The sequence below is a fragment of the Xenopus laevis genome, chromosome 2L (assembly GCF_017654675.1).
Source record: "Xenopus laevis strain J_2021 chromosome 2L, Xenopus_laevis_v10.1, whole genome shotgun sequence".
Lineage (NCBI taxonomy): Eukaryota > Metazoa > Chordata > Amphibia > Anura > Pipidae > Xenopus > Xenopus laevis.
Window position 1 is genome coordinate 172,525,915 of NC_054373.1, and position 15,415 is coordinate 172,541,329.

Consider the following 15,415-nt stretch of genomic DNA (forward strand, 5'->3'; position numbering starts at 1 on the left):
CATAAGGGGAATTTCTGAATGTGTCAATAGACCCTTGTTGCATAGCTGGGAATTTTCTGCAACTGCCAGCTCAGAGAGAGGTAAGTGCCCCATGTCGCTCAAGTAAATGAGCTTTCTTATTAAATCCAGCATTAAAAAAGTCCAGTTGCCATTTTTAGATTCTGAATATTATTTCACCACTTTGGGGTATACTGAAGACATCATAAGATATTTTTCAGGTTTCTCCCCCAGCTTGTAACAATTGAAAAAACTGGGCTAGAATATACAGATCCCAGAACAGCTTTCGCTTACCCGATTCCAATAGATGTAAAATCCCCTAAAAATTGTCCAAATCCTCTAAAACAGCAGCCCTAGCTTAAAGGATTTGGCCAGGCCATCATGTCTATTACTCGGTGTGCATCTTTTCGGATCAAGTCACTTTATAACACCTGAAAGTCAAGTTAAATAGCACTAGGATAACAGGACTGGGGATTAGGCAGCCCTAACACGTTTTTACAATAGATCTTCCAATTTGCCGCAGTTGGGCTGCTTTGTTATCGGACTACTGTACTCTATATCCCATGTCTTCGGCCTTTTGATATTTCAAGTGGTTCTGATAAAGTGCCATCGGGTATTTCCCCATAAATCATTGACAGGCCATTACCAGGAATGCTTTTATATCACAAAAAAAATATTTTCCAACCTGTTTCCTCCTCTTGTTAAATCTCAGAAGCATCGTTGGGTTACTGTCGCTAATATTTTGCCGACCCTGCCCCGATTTAGTGACCACGTATCTATCAGTAAAAGCGAGCAGTACTAATAGACCAGGGATCCCCATTCTATTGAACCCGTGAGCAACATTCAGAAGTAAAAGGAGTTGGGAAGAAACATTAGCATGTAAAATGTTTTTGGGGTGCCAAATAAGTGCTGTCATTGGCCATTTGGTAGCCCCTATGTGGATTGTCAACCTACATTGAGGCTCAGTTTGGCAGTACACGTGGTTTTTATACAACCAAAACTTGCCTCCAAGCCTGGAATTCAAAAATAAGCAACTGCTTTGAGGCCACTGGGAGCAACATCCAAGGGGTTGGGGAGCATCATGTTACTCACAAGCTACTGGTTGGGGATCACTGTAATACAGTAACCATACATGTATCCTGCCAAGACGAATGTCTGGGTAAGTGGTACTTACAGAATGAGTAGGCCACTGTCAGTGGTATCTATAGTGTAAATAACCACACAAGGATTATGATGACAAGTGAGTTGCAGTTCTAGACTGAGTAAGCATATATGCAGAGCTGGAACTATGGGGGAGCAGATGTCACATCTCTAGAGTGCAACTGTGGGGGGCACTAGGCACATCTCTTCTGTTTCTCTGGCCCTGGTACAACTTTATGTTACTCCGGCTGCTGATTGAGGGAGCAGTGGGATTTGCACTAGATGGTGATGAGTGGGGGACGGTTCCTTTGAGTGCCACTGCCCTTTGGCCTGGCTCTACCTTTATGTATCTTATCCAGACAAAGGCCAAGGTACAGTAAGTGGTACTTATAGATGTAGTGACTACATATCTGTCCTTTTCAGACAGAAGCAAGCAGTGCTAATAGATTGAGTAATGACGTATTTATCCTGCCTATAGATATAAAGGTAAGTGCTACTAACAGAATGAGTAACCACATAAATAACATTTCTAACCCGAGGCCATTGTGACTGGTACTTATAGACTTAAAGAGAAACGTAATCAAGAGTTTATCCTGCCCAGACAGGTACTTATTAGGGATGCACCGAATCCACTATTTTGGATTCGGTCGAACCCCTGAATCCTTTGCGAGAGACTCGGCTGAATACCGAACCCGTACCCAAATTTGCATATGCAAATTAGGGGTGGGAATGGGAAAACATTTTTTACTTCCTTGTTTTTTAACGCGATTTCCATCCCACCCCTAATTTGCATATGCAAATTAGGATTCGGATTTGGTTCGGCCCAACAGAAGGATTCGGCCAAATTCGAACCCTGTTGAAAAAGGCCGAATCCTGGCCGAATCCTGGCCGAATCCTGTATTCGGTGCATCCCTAGTACTTATAAACCTATAGAATGAGTCAAGGGTGTATCCTGCCCTGACAGAGGCCATTGTGAGTGGTACCTATAGCCCTATAAAATAAATAATAAAGAGTGTATCTGGCCCAAACAGAGACCATTAGGAATGGTTTTTTTAGACCTATAGAATAAATAACCAAGAATGTATCAGGCCCAGACAGAGGCCATTAGGAAATGTACTTATAGACCTATAGAATAAATAACCAAGAGTGTATCAGGCCCAGAAAGAGGCCATTAGGAATGGTACTTATAGACCTATAGAATAAATAACTAAGAGTGTATCAGGCCCAGAAAGAGGCCATTAGTAATGGTACTTATAGACCTATAGAATAAATAACCAAGTGTATCAGGCCCAGACAGAGGCCATTAGGAATGGTACTTATAGACCTATAGAATAAATAACTAAGAGTGTATCAGGCCCAGACAGAGGCCATTAGGAATAGTACTTATAGACCTATAGAATAAATAACCAAGAGTGTATCAGGCCCAGAGAGAGGCCATTAGCAATAGTACTTATAGACCTATAGAATAAATAACCAATAGTGTATCAGGCCCAGAGAGAGGCCATTAGGAATAGTACTTATAGACCTATAGAATAAATAACCAAGAGTGTATCAGACCCAGACAGAGGCCATTAGGAATGGTACTTATAGACCTATAGAATAAATAACTAAGAGTGTATCAGGCCCAGACAGAGGCCATTAGGAATAGTACTTATAGACCTATAGAATAAATAACCAAGAGTGTATCAGGCCCAGAGAGAGGCCATTAGCAATAGTACTTATAGACCTATAGAATAAATAACCAAGAGTGTATCAGGCCCAGAGAGAGGCCATTAGGAATAGTACTTATAGACCTAAAGAATAAATAACCAAGAGTGTATCAGGCCCAGAGAGAGGCCATTAGGAATGGTACTTATAGACCTATAGAATAAATAACCAAGAGTGTATCAGACCCAGACAGAGGTCACTGTGAGAGGCACACAGTGAATTAGCTGAAATTGATTGATTTAATATAAGAAATGAGGGAAGGGAGTCATATCTTGCAAATATTGGCAAAACAATTCCCTACAGTGACACTGTATTCCCTGTAGGCTAGCGTATATATAACATACAGCAGGTAAAATAAAAACAACCTATTAAGCCAAATAAGTCAAATGGCTTTCACAACAGGGGTTTAGTTGAGACGCATCATTACTGATAAAGAGTCAGTTAAAAAGATTCTCTTTGGTGTCCATTCTGCTTTCAGCTAATTCTGCTCCTTTCCAGTATGAGATCATTGCTGTTACTTTGCCAATGGCCAAATTAGCCGTGAGTTTGCGCAGAACCTCAGGCAGGAGGGAAGTAGGAAATATTAATTCGGGGGGCACTTGAGTGAGAGCGGAGCATTAAATACCCTGTTCTATTCTCTTACTGTCATGCTAAAAAACTTATGTGTTTAATAGATGCCGGCTGACTATACAGGGAAGCCATCCAGGCAACGAGACAGCCTTTCAGCGTGCCACACTATCTTTCTCCTTAGAGTCTTCACTGCAATAAACGTTTCAGATGCCTTTAATTTTATTTGTAATTTTAGGGGAAAGAAAACCATTCTCTGGTTCAGTTAAACTTCCCGAGAGGATCCATGTAACGCAGGGCTGGCAACAACGGACGCAAATCTAGCGACTGTCAAGTTAAGCCTGGAGTGCGGCCATTCACATGGTCTTTATGTACTTATCCAATGAGACAGAACAGATGGAAGTTTAGAATTCATACTTAATGTCAACTTGCACTATATTGTATATAATGTTCTTAAAGGGGAAAGAAAGGTAGTTTTTATTTTGCCCTGTTGGAAACAATGAACAAGAAAAGGGAGAATCATAGGGAGCTGCAAAGTTGTTGCACCTCCGCTAGGCCTGACACCTTGTTTCATTTGTCTGATATAAAGGGACAGGGTTGATGAAGTTAAAGCGATGGTTCACTTTTATGTTAAAGAATGGCTAACTCCAAGCAACTTTTCAATTGGTCTTCATTTTGTTTGCATTATTTGCCGCCTTCTTCTGACTCTTTCCAGCTTTCATACGGGGGTCACTGACCCCATCTTAAAAAACAAATGCTCTTTTAGGCTACACATTTATTGTTATTGTTACTTTTATTGCTCCTCTTTCTATTCAGGCCTCTCCTATTCATATTCCTGTCTCTTATTCAAATCAATGCACGGTTGCTAGGGGAATTTGGACCCTAGCGATCAGATGGCTGAAATTGAAAACTGGAGAGCTGCAGGACAAAAAACAAAACAAAAACAAATAACTTAAAAACCACAAATAATAAAAAATGAAGACGCCTCTCTACCTTATACTACAAGTTAATTTAAAGGTGAACAACCTATTTAAGGAGCAGAGGGATGACACCAGGGGCTGGACAACAATATTTCGGGGTGGGTTAATGGTGTCAGTGGGAAGTGGGCAGGGCTTTTACATAACGGCAGAGATTGGCCCAATTTGGGGGTTCATATTGGCAGAACTATGAAGCCAAGACAGGCAGTTTTGAGCCAGTGTAAAAACCGGACTGTTCTTTTCAAAACCAGACAGGTATCAACCCAACCCTCCAGTAATTTTAGCAGCTAACATTAAACCCCAGTTCTTTTCTTGCAAGTGTCGCACTATAATATTCGGTTCCCTCGTACCGAAATTCACAAGGAATGTACCCCGGGTCATTGCATTTTTGGAAAAAAGAGTAGCGTCAGCCTGTGGTCTAAAGGAAGTGACAACAACTACCTTTCCTTGTCCTTTAAAGAATCATTCTTTTAATTTTTTTTCTGCTAGTTTAACAGTTTTAATGCTAAAACATCTACAAGGCCAAGCCTTCTCCCACTGTTCAGTTGCTATTCTAATTTAATGTGTTTAACATAATAATAATAAATAACTCAGAACAGGGCTGTACAAGTGGAGGATTAGGGGTCTGAGTGATTTTTATAGCCCCCGGCAAGCTCAAGCTTTCCATAGAATTCCATGACATCATAACCATGTGAAATAGCAGATAACTAACCCACGGCATGGAAAATTATATTAGGCATTTTCATTGCTGCCTAAATGACTGCACTGGGTTAATAAAAGACACATTTTTTTAGTAATACCACATGGCTACAGATAGTATATGTTTGCCCCTCCAGACTGAGTTGGCAGCTCATTGGTCTGTGTATGGGGCTGTCGATGGAAGGATATCTACATTCCTCCCAACATTTTGGAAATAAAAAAAAGGGAAAAAAAGTTGACCACCCCCATTTTGTGGCCACAGCCCCTAATGATCATGTTCATTTTACAAAATGTGGCAGGTTATGAAATTTTGAACATGTTTCTGTGTTTTTTTCAGTTATTACAGTTTTGCTAATGAAGGTGAATTACCCTTTAAGCTGTGAGTCTCCCAAGGGACCTGTGATCTTATATTGTTACAATGACTGATTTGCTTATCTCTAAATTGTTACAAAAGCAGTGGCTGTTCTGGGCTCTCTGCCAAAAGCCAATTAAGTTAGAAACATTGTTTCTTTTTCTGGCTGTTCAGTGCAGAGAAAAACGGGACTTTCCAGTACAAATGAGGGACTGCGGGTTGAGCTGTCAAAAGAGGGACCCGTCCCTCTAAAAACAGGACAGTTGGGGGGTATGTATCTATAAGGCAGATTAGAAAATCCAGTTAAGGTGGCAATACACAGGGACATCCGCTTGTTTGGCGATGTCGATATGCCCACATTGACTTCGGCGATATTGGGCTAATCCGATCGTGGGCCCTAGGGATCAGAATGGAGGCGATACGGGCGGTCAGATCGCGGGATCCGACTGGATTTTTACTCGGCATCTTGCTGACTTTCTACCAGATATTGATCGGGGAAGTCTGTTGGATGGCCCCACACGCGCCAATAAGATGCCGACTCGGTCTGTCGGCAGCTTATATACTACCTAAACCCCAATCTGACCTTTAAACCAAACAATCATATGATTCTAATTGCCTCACTGTGGCCAAATCAGGTAAATGTCCATTGATTTGGCAACAAACAGCATCGGACTGGAGGATCAGAGGCCCACCAGATTTCGTATCACTGGGGCCCCCACCCTAGGGTTGCCACCTGTCCGGATTTCACCCAGACAGCCCGGTTTTTGGAAGGGGTGTCCAGATTTTCAAATTAGGAAATCCGGACAGGACATTGAAGTGACTGACATGGCATTCAGCCAATCGCTGATTGTAACCTCATCAGTCCTGGTGTTACCCGCCCCACCCCCTGATGTCACTCACCTGCCCTGGATCTCACTGGCCCTTCCCCTATGTCACCGCCCCCTGCACATTTTAGTCCCCCCCCAAAAAAAAGGGCCACCCCTACCCCACCGCATCCAGGCCCCCAGCCTCAACCCCCTCTGGGCTTTTAATTAGACCATATGGCCATAAAGCAGTTAAGCTTCCCGGCCCACGTCAAGGCAGATCACTACAAACGTGCTACTTGTCACTATGGAAACATTTCCAGCATTCTTCATGGCCATATGGTTTAGTAATTCATCCTATTAATCTATTCCTATTTCTTAACCCACAGTTATCATGGTGCAGGAAAAACTTGAAGGGTGTTTTTTTAAAGGGATTGTTCACCTTTAGCTTTTAGTATGATGGAAAGAGTCAATTAATCGGTTTTAATTTTTTTTTATTATTTGTGGATTTTGGGTTATTTAGCTTTTTATTCTGCAGCTCTCCAGTTTGCAATTTAGGCAATATGGTCGCTAGGGTCCAAATTACCCTAGCAACCATGCATTGATTTGAATAAGAAACAGGAATATGAATAGGAGAGGCCTGAATAGATAGATGAGTTATAAAAAGTGGCAATAACAGAGCATTTGTCTTTTAGACGGGTCTCCATTTAAGAGCTGGGAAGAGTCAGGTGAAGAAGGCAAACAATTAAAAAACTATAAATAATGAAGAACAATTGAAAAGTTGCTCAGAATTGGCCATTCTATAACAAGGCCAGTTAAGCACAGTGGTGGCATTTACTATGCCCCAGTCACTTCTGCCCAGAAGAATGGCTAAGCACTTCATTGCCGAGCACAGACCAGCCTTGAGCTTACTGCCTGCCATAGGGTCCCATTGTTGTCTGTGTCTGCTGCTGCTCTCTATATTACCCACAGTACACAAAATATTATCCCTTAGCCTTCTGACATAATGCTTATAACAATGTCATTTTGGAATGAAAGAGCATTCAGGTTACCCTTTCTTCCCAAATCTGTGTGACAGAAACCAAGGGGCACACACAATTCATAAGGCTTATATTTGCTCCCTATAAATATGTAGCCAAACAATTAATGGCATTTTAATATTGCTTATTACACATTAATATGTAGGCACCCACTGTATAAACTTATATTTGCTCCTTGTCCTACATAAACTTGTTGGCACCCAATATATATACAGGAAGGGGCCCAGAATGCTTGGGACCTGGGGTTTTCCAGATAAAGGATCTTTATGTAATTTGGATCTTCATATTTTAAGTCTACTAGAAAATCATGTAAACATAAAAAAAAAAAACCCTATAGACTGGTTTTGCCTCCATTAAAGATGAATTACATCTTAGTTGGGATCAATGACAAGGTACTGTTTTATTATTATAGGAAAATCATTTTTAAAAATCTGAATTATTTGGATGAAATGGTGTCTATGGAAGATGACCTTTCCATAAGTCTGAGCTTTCTGGATAATGGGTTTCCAGATACCTGTATAGTTTCATTCTAGACCCTGCTGCCCCCCTCAGCATGTAGGTTTTAAAATAAATCAGCTCACACCATGATTAAAACGCTGCCTGAATCCACCACTCAATGTGCACAAAGCAGCAGCACTTTTGTGGCCTTTAATCCACAATTTCCATTGCTCAATAGATTCCCGAATCAGCCCTTCAGCCGGCGGAGCAGCATTTGCAATTGATTTCTCACCATCACCTTTTTAAAAAACAGTTCCCATGGTTTTTACATCTGGCTCCGACTCGCTGCCTGCGAAATGAGGCAAAATGAGTTCCATATGCTGCTCCTCACTATGTCTTCCTGTTCAAGCCGAGCTGGGATAAAAAAAACGCGTAGGGGACAGATTTCCACCCTGCGCAGATGTCAGCGGCGTATTATACAGCAAATTGCTGCCTGAGAACGAGATCATCCGGGGCTGTTTAATGGTAGGACAGGCTGAGTCGAGCAGGAACAGCCGGGGTGGCACAGAGTGGCCTGACATCCACTGGAAAACAACTGAAGCCATTGGTGGACAAACAGCCCTGTCTACCTGGATGTGGCCCCAATTAGGGTATATTGCCTAGGGTCTCTGCTTTATCACTGGCCTTTTATATGAGGAACCAATCAATGTAGATAGGAAACTGCAACATATGCAGCCACAAATTGCATTTTATGAAATGATCATCCAAAAGCCAGGCAACCTCCCTTCCTTTTAATTTTCTTTATTAACTAAAAATCTCCAACTTTTCCGGTAGTCATGGGCCCCAGCTGATCAGCTACAGAATGTATAAATGATAATGAGGAGGATGAGCACAAGAAACTCGTTTGGCAGCGGAGAGCAGAGCTGCTATATTTTTATGCTGTATTGCCATATAGAGACGAACACCCTGTTAATGTGTTTTTTTGATTAACAATTAAAGGCAATGTCTTTATTTTTCTGCATTTTTGTGTGTTCCTGCCTCTTCTCTGAATAAGATAACCGTCTGCCTACCATTACCAAAGCTAATCTTCCCACACCATCACTAAAGTGGCAATATGGCAAGGAAATATAGTCAATTTAACTTCTATTTTCTTCTGGCTGTTGTGCTGATGGGTTCCTAGGGTGAAAACCCCCAGTATTGCCCTCAGCGCCGGATTTCAATGAGGGGCGCCCCTAGGCCGCGTGGTCCGAACAGGCGGCCGCGCGGTCCTAGTGCCCACCTCACCTCCCCTTCCCAGCGCGCCGGCGAAAAAACGCCGGCGCAGCTGCTGTAATTGAATGGGGACGCACACGTCCCCATAATGCGGCTGGGCGGCATACCACCCCTATTTTTTTGCCGCCCTAGGCCCGGGCCTATGCAGCCTTGCCGCAAATCCGGGCCTGATTGCCCTTCTGCTCCCAATCTGCCCCAATTCTTGCTCCTAGTTATTGCATGATCTCCTAAGCCTCACCCTTACCCATACACAAGCCGATAAAAACTGCTGACAGACCGTCGGCAGTTTCTTGGCCCGTGTGTGGTGCCCTCTGACGGGCGTCCCTGATCGATATCTGTCTGAAAGTCAGCCAGATGTCGATCTACGGCTGCATCTGTTCTTAGACGCTGTCCCGCAATCCGACCGCCCGTATTGGCCCGATATCTCCCACCTCAATGTGGGCATATCGGTGAGAGATCCGCTTGTTTGGCAAAATTGCCAATAAACGGATCTCTATGGGGCACATTTACTATGGGTCGAATATCGAGGGTTAATTAACCCTCGATATTCGACAATCGAAGTTAAATCCTTCGACTTCGAATATCGAAGTCGAAGGACTTACCGCAATTCCTGCGATGGAACGATCGAAGGAAAAAAACGTTTAATCCATCGATCGAACGATTTTCCTTCGATCCCAAATTGGTAGGAAAGCCTATGGGGACCCTATCCCTATGGCTAACATTGGTGCTCGGTGGGTTTTAGGTGGTGAAGTAGGTGGTCGAGTTTTTTTTAAAGAGACAGTACTTCGACTATCGAATGGTCGAATAGTCTAACGATTTTTAGTTCGAATCGTTCGATTCGAAGTCGTAGTCGAAGGTCGACAATTTGATGGTAGTCGAAATTCGAAGTATTTTTTATTCTAATCCTTCACTCGAGCTAAGTAAATGTGCCCCCAAGTGTATGGCCACCTTTACTCATACAATCCCCACCCAATTAGCCCACATATAACAGAATCTCTGCCCTCTTGCAACCCTGGCTCCGACCCATACATCAATTCCCCGCCCCTTATGCCCAGGTTGGTTGATAAATATATAATACATTTCTTTTATTTCACTTCAACCAGCAGTTAGCATTTTCTTTTTAAGTGTATGAAGGCAAACATCTTATTGGTTGCTATAGATCACTAGACCAAGCGTGTAAATGTTGAAACTTTTATTATATTAAATCCCCCAAAATCCAGCTGGGTCAGAAAGAAGGAGGCACAATTCCAGAGATGTGTGCTGGCCAATAATGTAATTATATATGTAGGAAATAAGCACAGAGGTTGCTTGCAGGTAAATGTCTGCCAAAAGCCTCTCTATATGAAGTCAGACTGATTTAGCAGTTGTGACTGGGAGGTCCTGCATTGCCTATCCAGGCCCTTGCCAACACCAAAATTCCAGGCATCCATGGGTGCTCCCCTATTAAATGAATAAACCTGCCCCCAGCCCTCTGCCTGCAATGCATCTATCCTAAAGGCAGCCAAGTCCAATTTAATCCAATGCAATTCATTTTATTAACATGTGGTTATTGTATCCCCAGGGAAAAGTTTTATCCATTTCTTCAGTTCTTTGATTTGATGTTAAAAATAGATGTTTTATGTACAGGTATGGGACCTGTTATTCAGAATGCTTGGGACCTGGGGTTTTCCGGATAATGGATCTGTCTGTAATTTGGATAGTCGTACCTTAGGTCTACTAGAAAATCATGTAAATGTTAAATAAGCCCAATAGGCTGGTTTTGCTTCCAATAAGGATTAATTATATCTTAGTTGGGATCAAGTACAAGTTACTGTTTTATTATTACAGAGAATAAGGAAATCATTTTTTAAAATTTGGATTATTTGGTTAAAACGGAGTCTATGGGAGACGGACTTTCCGTAATTTTAGAGTTTTCCGGATAACAGATTCCCATACCTGTGTTATATAATTCATATGCTGGAATTAGAGTAAATTATAAAACAGCATATCAAATTTTGGCTGTATTCACTGAGGTTGCTACCCAAGCCTTTTTTATGGTGGACACTGAAAGTAATGGTCTACCCCAAAGCTCCCTTCACATTGCCCAATCTGCTGTCACCAGATAGCCGACTCCAAGTCTTCATTTACATGGCATTTAAGGCAATGCCACAGCCAGCTATCCCTGGCCCCTTCAACAATCATGAAAACCCGTGCTCTCACTATGGTAAACCCTGGATTTTGAAAGTGTAGAATGGCATGGTGAGAAAGCTTGTCAGGGCATCTTTCTATTCAAGTCCTCTCCTATTCATATTACAGTCTCTTATACGAATGAATGATGGTTGCTAGGGTAATTTGGACCTTAGCAACCATATTGTTGAAATTGCAAACTGGAGAGCTACTGAATAAAAAGCTAAATAACCACAAATAATAAAAATTGAAAGGCAATTGCTAATTGTCTCAGAATATCACTCTGTATGTTTTACTAAAAATTCACTTAAAGTTAAACAGTCCCTTAATGAAAGAAAATGTCATTCTAAGCAACTTTCTAATATCCCTCTGTGATGGTTTTGAAGTTATTTGAAGCTATAACTACAGTATTTGTCTGTCCCTTTCCATTGTCCGCTTTGGTGGTTCCGGCTTTCAGCAGAAGCCGATTAACAGACCTGTGAAAGTGTTTTGAAACACTGTTTCAAGAGTCAGAACCAGCAGTGCAGCAAGGGGAAAAACAGATGCTGCTTCCAATTGCAGTTACATTTACAACTAAATCCAGTGAAAATATGTAATGTTTAAATATACATTGAAAAGTTATATTTTCTTCCAAAAACATTTTCATTTTGGGTTTAAATTCCCTTGAAATGTAAAGTGTTACATCATTCACCATAAAAGCCCATTGCTAGAGATAAGATGAGGCTCTTCCATCTCTGCGCTACTGAAGCAGAACATCTGGAATATACAAAAGCTCTTTCAGTCGATATTATCTCTCGGTGCAGCAGCAGTGACATCAGCTCAGCTTAGAGGATAACCCAGAGATAGAGCCCACCCAAAACCAGTTATTGTCCCACAGAAATGTATAAAACTAGACAATAAAAAAGACAAAAATCAAATGAAAGGACAAGTGTGGGCTCAATATCCGACCTGGGAAACTAGTCATAAAGTCTGGGACCTTTGATCCACTTCACTAGACGATAACTGAAGGATTAGGATTGGCACAGGGAGGAGACTCCCCATTGTAGCGTCATACAGAGCCCTGTAAACACCATAGGGGACAATGAATATGGTGGGTTAGTCCCAATCACAATTTCATTTGTTTAATCGCAAACCAACACCTTCTTTGAGAAGCTTTACTAGTTCAGCCTAGTAGTTTAGAGAGTCAAATGACATCATTAGCTACCGATGACATCACAAGTGATATTATTCATGATAAAATTTACAGGTTATCCGTGGCTCGTGTCATAAAGCAATACCACATAGCAGGGTTGACTTTTTTTGCAAATTATCTCAGGCAACCACTGCCATACTAAAAGGTAATTTAAAGGTGAAATTTTCCTTTAAAGGAGAAGGAAAGTCGTCTTGCACTTGGGATGTCAAATGTTCACACTTGTAACACCTCTATTGTTCCCACCCCTAAAGCCCTGTACTGTTCACACCTGAGACCCAGACTGAAACTGCCCACATTGTTCACCTGTTCACACCTTATACAAAATGCTAATGGGGCACCAGCACTGTGTCACTGTATGTAGTACATAATAGAGTGGTCCTGATAGGTTTCCCTGTCTCTTGATCTGTTCTGCCTTCCCTATGCTCCCTGTGTGTGCCCTACTCTGCCTGCATGTGCCATACTCTGCCTGTGTGTGCCATTCTCTGCCTCCATGTGCCCTGCTCTGCCTGTGTGTGACATACTCTGCCTGCGTGTGACATACTCTGCCTGTGTGTGACATACTCTGCCTGTGTGTGACATACTCTGCCTGCGTGTGACATGCTCTGCCTGGGTGTGCCCTGCTCTGCCCGTGGAACATAAGTCTGGTATTTGTTCTGGGGGTTTATTAGCATTTGAAAATAAATTATTGTCAGTAGCCCCTAAGGTGTTTATTCATGTGCTGGGGGTGGTACTGTGTTATCCAAGGGGAAGAGGAGGCATATGGATTTAAGGGTATGTCTTAATATGAGAACTTTTTTCACATGAGTGATAAGTGATATCCCTGCAGTGAGCACCAACCATTTGGTTTTTTGGTGTGCTAACAATTAATGTGGATATGATCTTGTGGTAACATGGGTGTGGTTTAAAGTGGGTGTGGTTTAAAGTGGGTGTGGTTTAAAAACAGGGAGTAGTCAACACTGGCTTTCATTATCGGCCTTCCACTATGTAGGCCGGAAAAAAATTGGCCCTCGATAACACAGAAGTTGGACGGCACAATTTAAAGGTGAAGCACCTGAAATGCAAACAAATCACAATCATAACACCCTACAGAGGCCTCCGCTGAGTCAAAAAACATGGCGGCTCCCACTGATCTGTATAAATAGTAGCAGATTTTGACTCTTGTTTTAGGAGAAAACATTGCTTTAGTCCCATAGAAGCGTATCTGCTGCTCTCCCCCTCCCCCCCCCCGTATCTGCTGCTCTCCCCCTCCCCCCCCTCCCCTTTTTCTGAACACTTTATCACTATTTTTTGAACTTTTTATTTTTATTTTAATTTTATATTTATTTTTATTTTATATGTTTATTTGCTTAAAAATTCTTGACTATTCCTTAAGTATGTCTCATTTCTTGATACTATAAGCCTCTAAAACTGATTCTTTGAAAAGTCATGTTTAATTATAAGTACATATCACGCTAGTAACCAAGATCGCTACGCTTTCAATTTTTTAGCTACAACTTCAGTTTTGATCTACATTGTTTCCTTAGTTTTTCCTTAGTTATCCTCGTTAAGTTGTTTCCATCTGAGTAAAATTCATTAACTATATAGAACCACACAGAGCTTTGGCTTAAAATGTTTGCCGAAAATAAATAAGAGTTACTAAAAAGAATTTTAATTGATCAAATATGCTCTGAAATCCTATGGATTTATTATATATATATTTAAAAAAGAGAAAAAGAAAGAAAAATGATTTAAGTGTGAAGCAATCTAATTCTTTGGTTTTCAACGGAATTGATTATTATACTACACCATTATTATATTATTATATATTTATTTCTCTTAGGTTCTATTTCTTTGATGAGCTTTGTTTCAATAACATTTTTTCCTTATAATATAAAGGTTTTAAAATTATTTGTTTAAAAACGGCATTTTAAGGTGTACTACAGCTTTGAAATAGTTAATAACAGGAGTTTCCAATGAACGCTAAATACCGGCTTTGATCGAATTACTAGTGTAGGATGATGTCATTTCCTAAAAACTCCTTTAAAAAGCCGTTATGCCTATGACTGCGTATCGCTTAGATACGAAACGCGTCAGGATGCAATGGTTTTAATGTATTTTGAAATAAAGCAATAACTTTTACTCACTACAAGAGGTTTACGGAGTGCTTGCTGACTTTTTCCTAAACTTCATTCAGATCCCCACCTCTGTCAGTGAGGCCGGTGCTTCCAGCCAGTGGGAAGACACATTAAACGGTTCCGTAGGAAGTGAAAGTGGACAATTAGACTCCACTGAACAGCAGCCAACACAAACATGAGAAAGCGGAACCATTGTACATTATATGTGCGGCTGCACATAATTACACGGCGCTTCAGGCCTTTCTCTCCCGTGTGTCTGTGGGGAGGAGAAAACTCTGCATCGCTATATAATAGCCACTCTGAGATCTCCAACACACCAGCTCTGAGCCCCGGCACCTCCAACCTTTGGCCCCGCAGCTGCTTTATATGTTTCATGTGCTTCAACAACGCTGGCGAGACGCTTTTATATACAGTAGAACCTCATTTTACATCCCCTGATTGTTTTACCTCATTTTACATTGTTGTTTTGTGGTCCCACCTATATATTATGTAGAATACATTTCCTTGATTTTACATTTTCCTGGATTTTACACCATTTTTTTCTGGTCCCCTGAAAAACGTAAAATGGGGGTTCTACTGTATATATATATTAGGGATGCACCGAATCCACTATTTTGGATTTTGCAAATCACTCCTTTATGTCCCTTTGGCCAACTATGCATCCAGAACTGCTGGTTCAGAGCCCATACCTCCCAACATTTTGGAAATAAAAAGAGGGACAAAAAAGATGCCGCGCATAACGTGGCAACATTTTTGACCACACCCATTTTTATGGTCACACCCCCTAATTACCATGTTCATTTTACAAAATTTTGCAGGTTATAAAAGTTTGAACATATTTCTGTGGGGTTTTTTTTCAAGTATTGCAGTTTTTCTAATGAAGTTGAATTGCCCTTTCAGCTTTTACCAAGGGACCTGTTTTCTTATGTTGTTACAATTACTTATTTGCTT

General features: G+C 41.3%; 1 protein-coding gene across 2 annotated transcripts in view; it reads right to left on the bottom strand.

Moving 5' to 3' along the window:
- LOC108708739 (rho GTPase-activating protein 42) overlaps positions 1-15,415 on the bottom strand; it is a 154,413-nt gene that overhangs the window by 67,303 nt on the left and 71,695 nt on the right. The window lies entirely within an intron of this gene.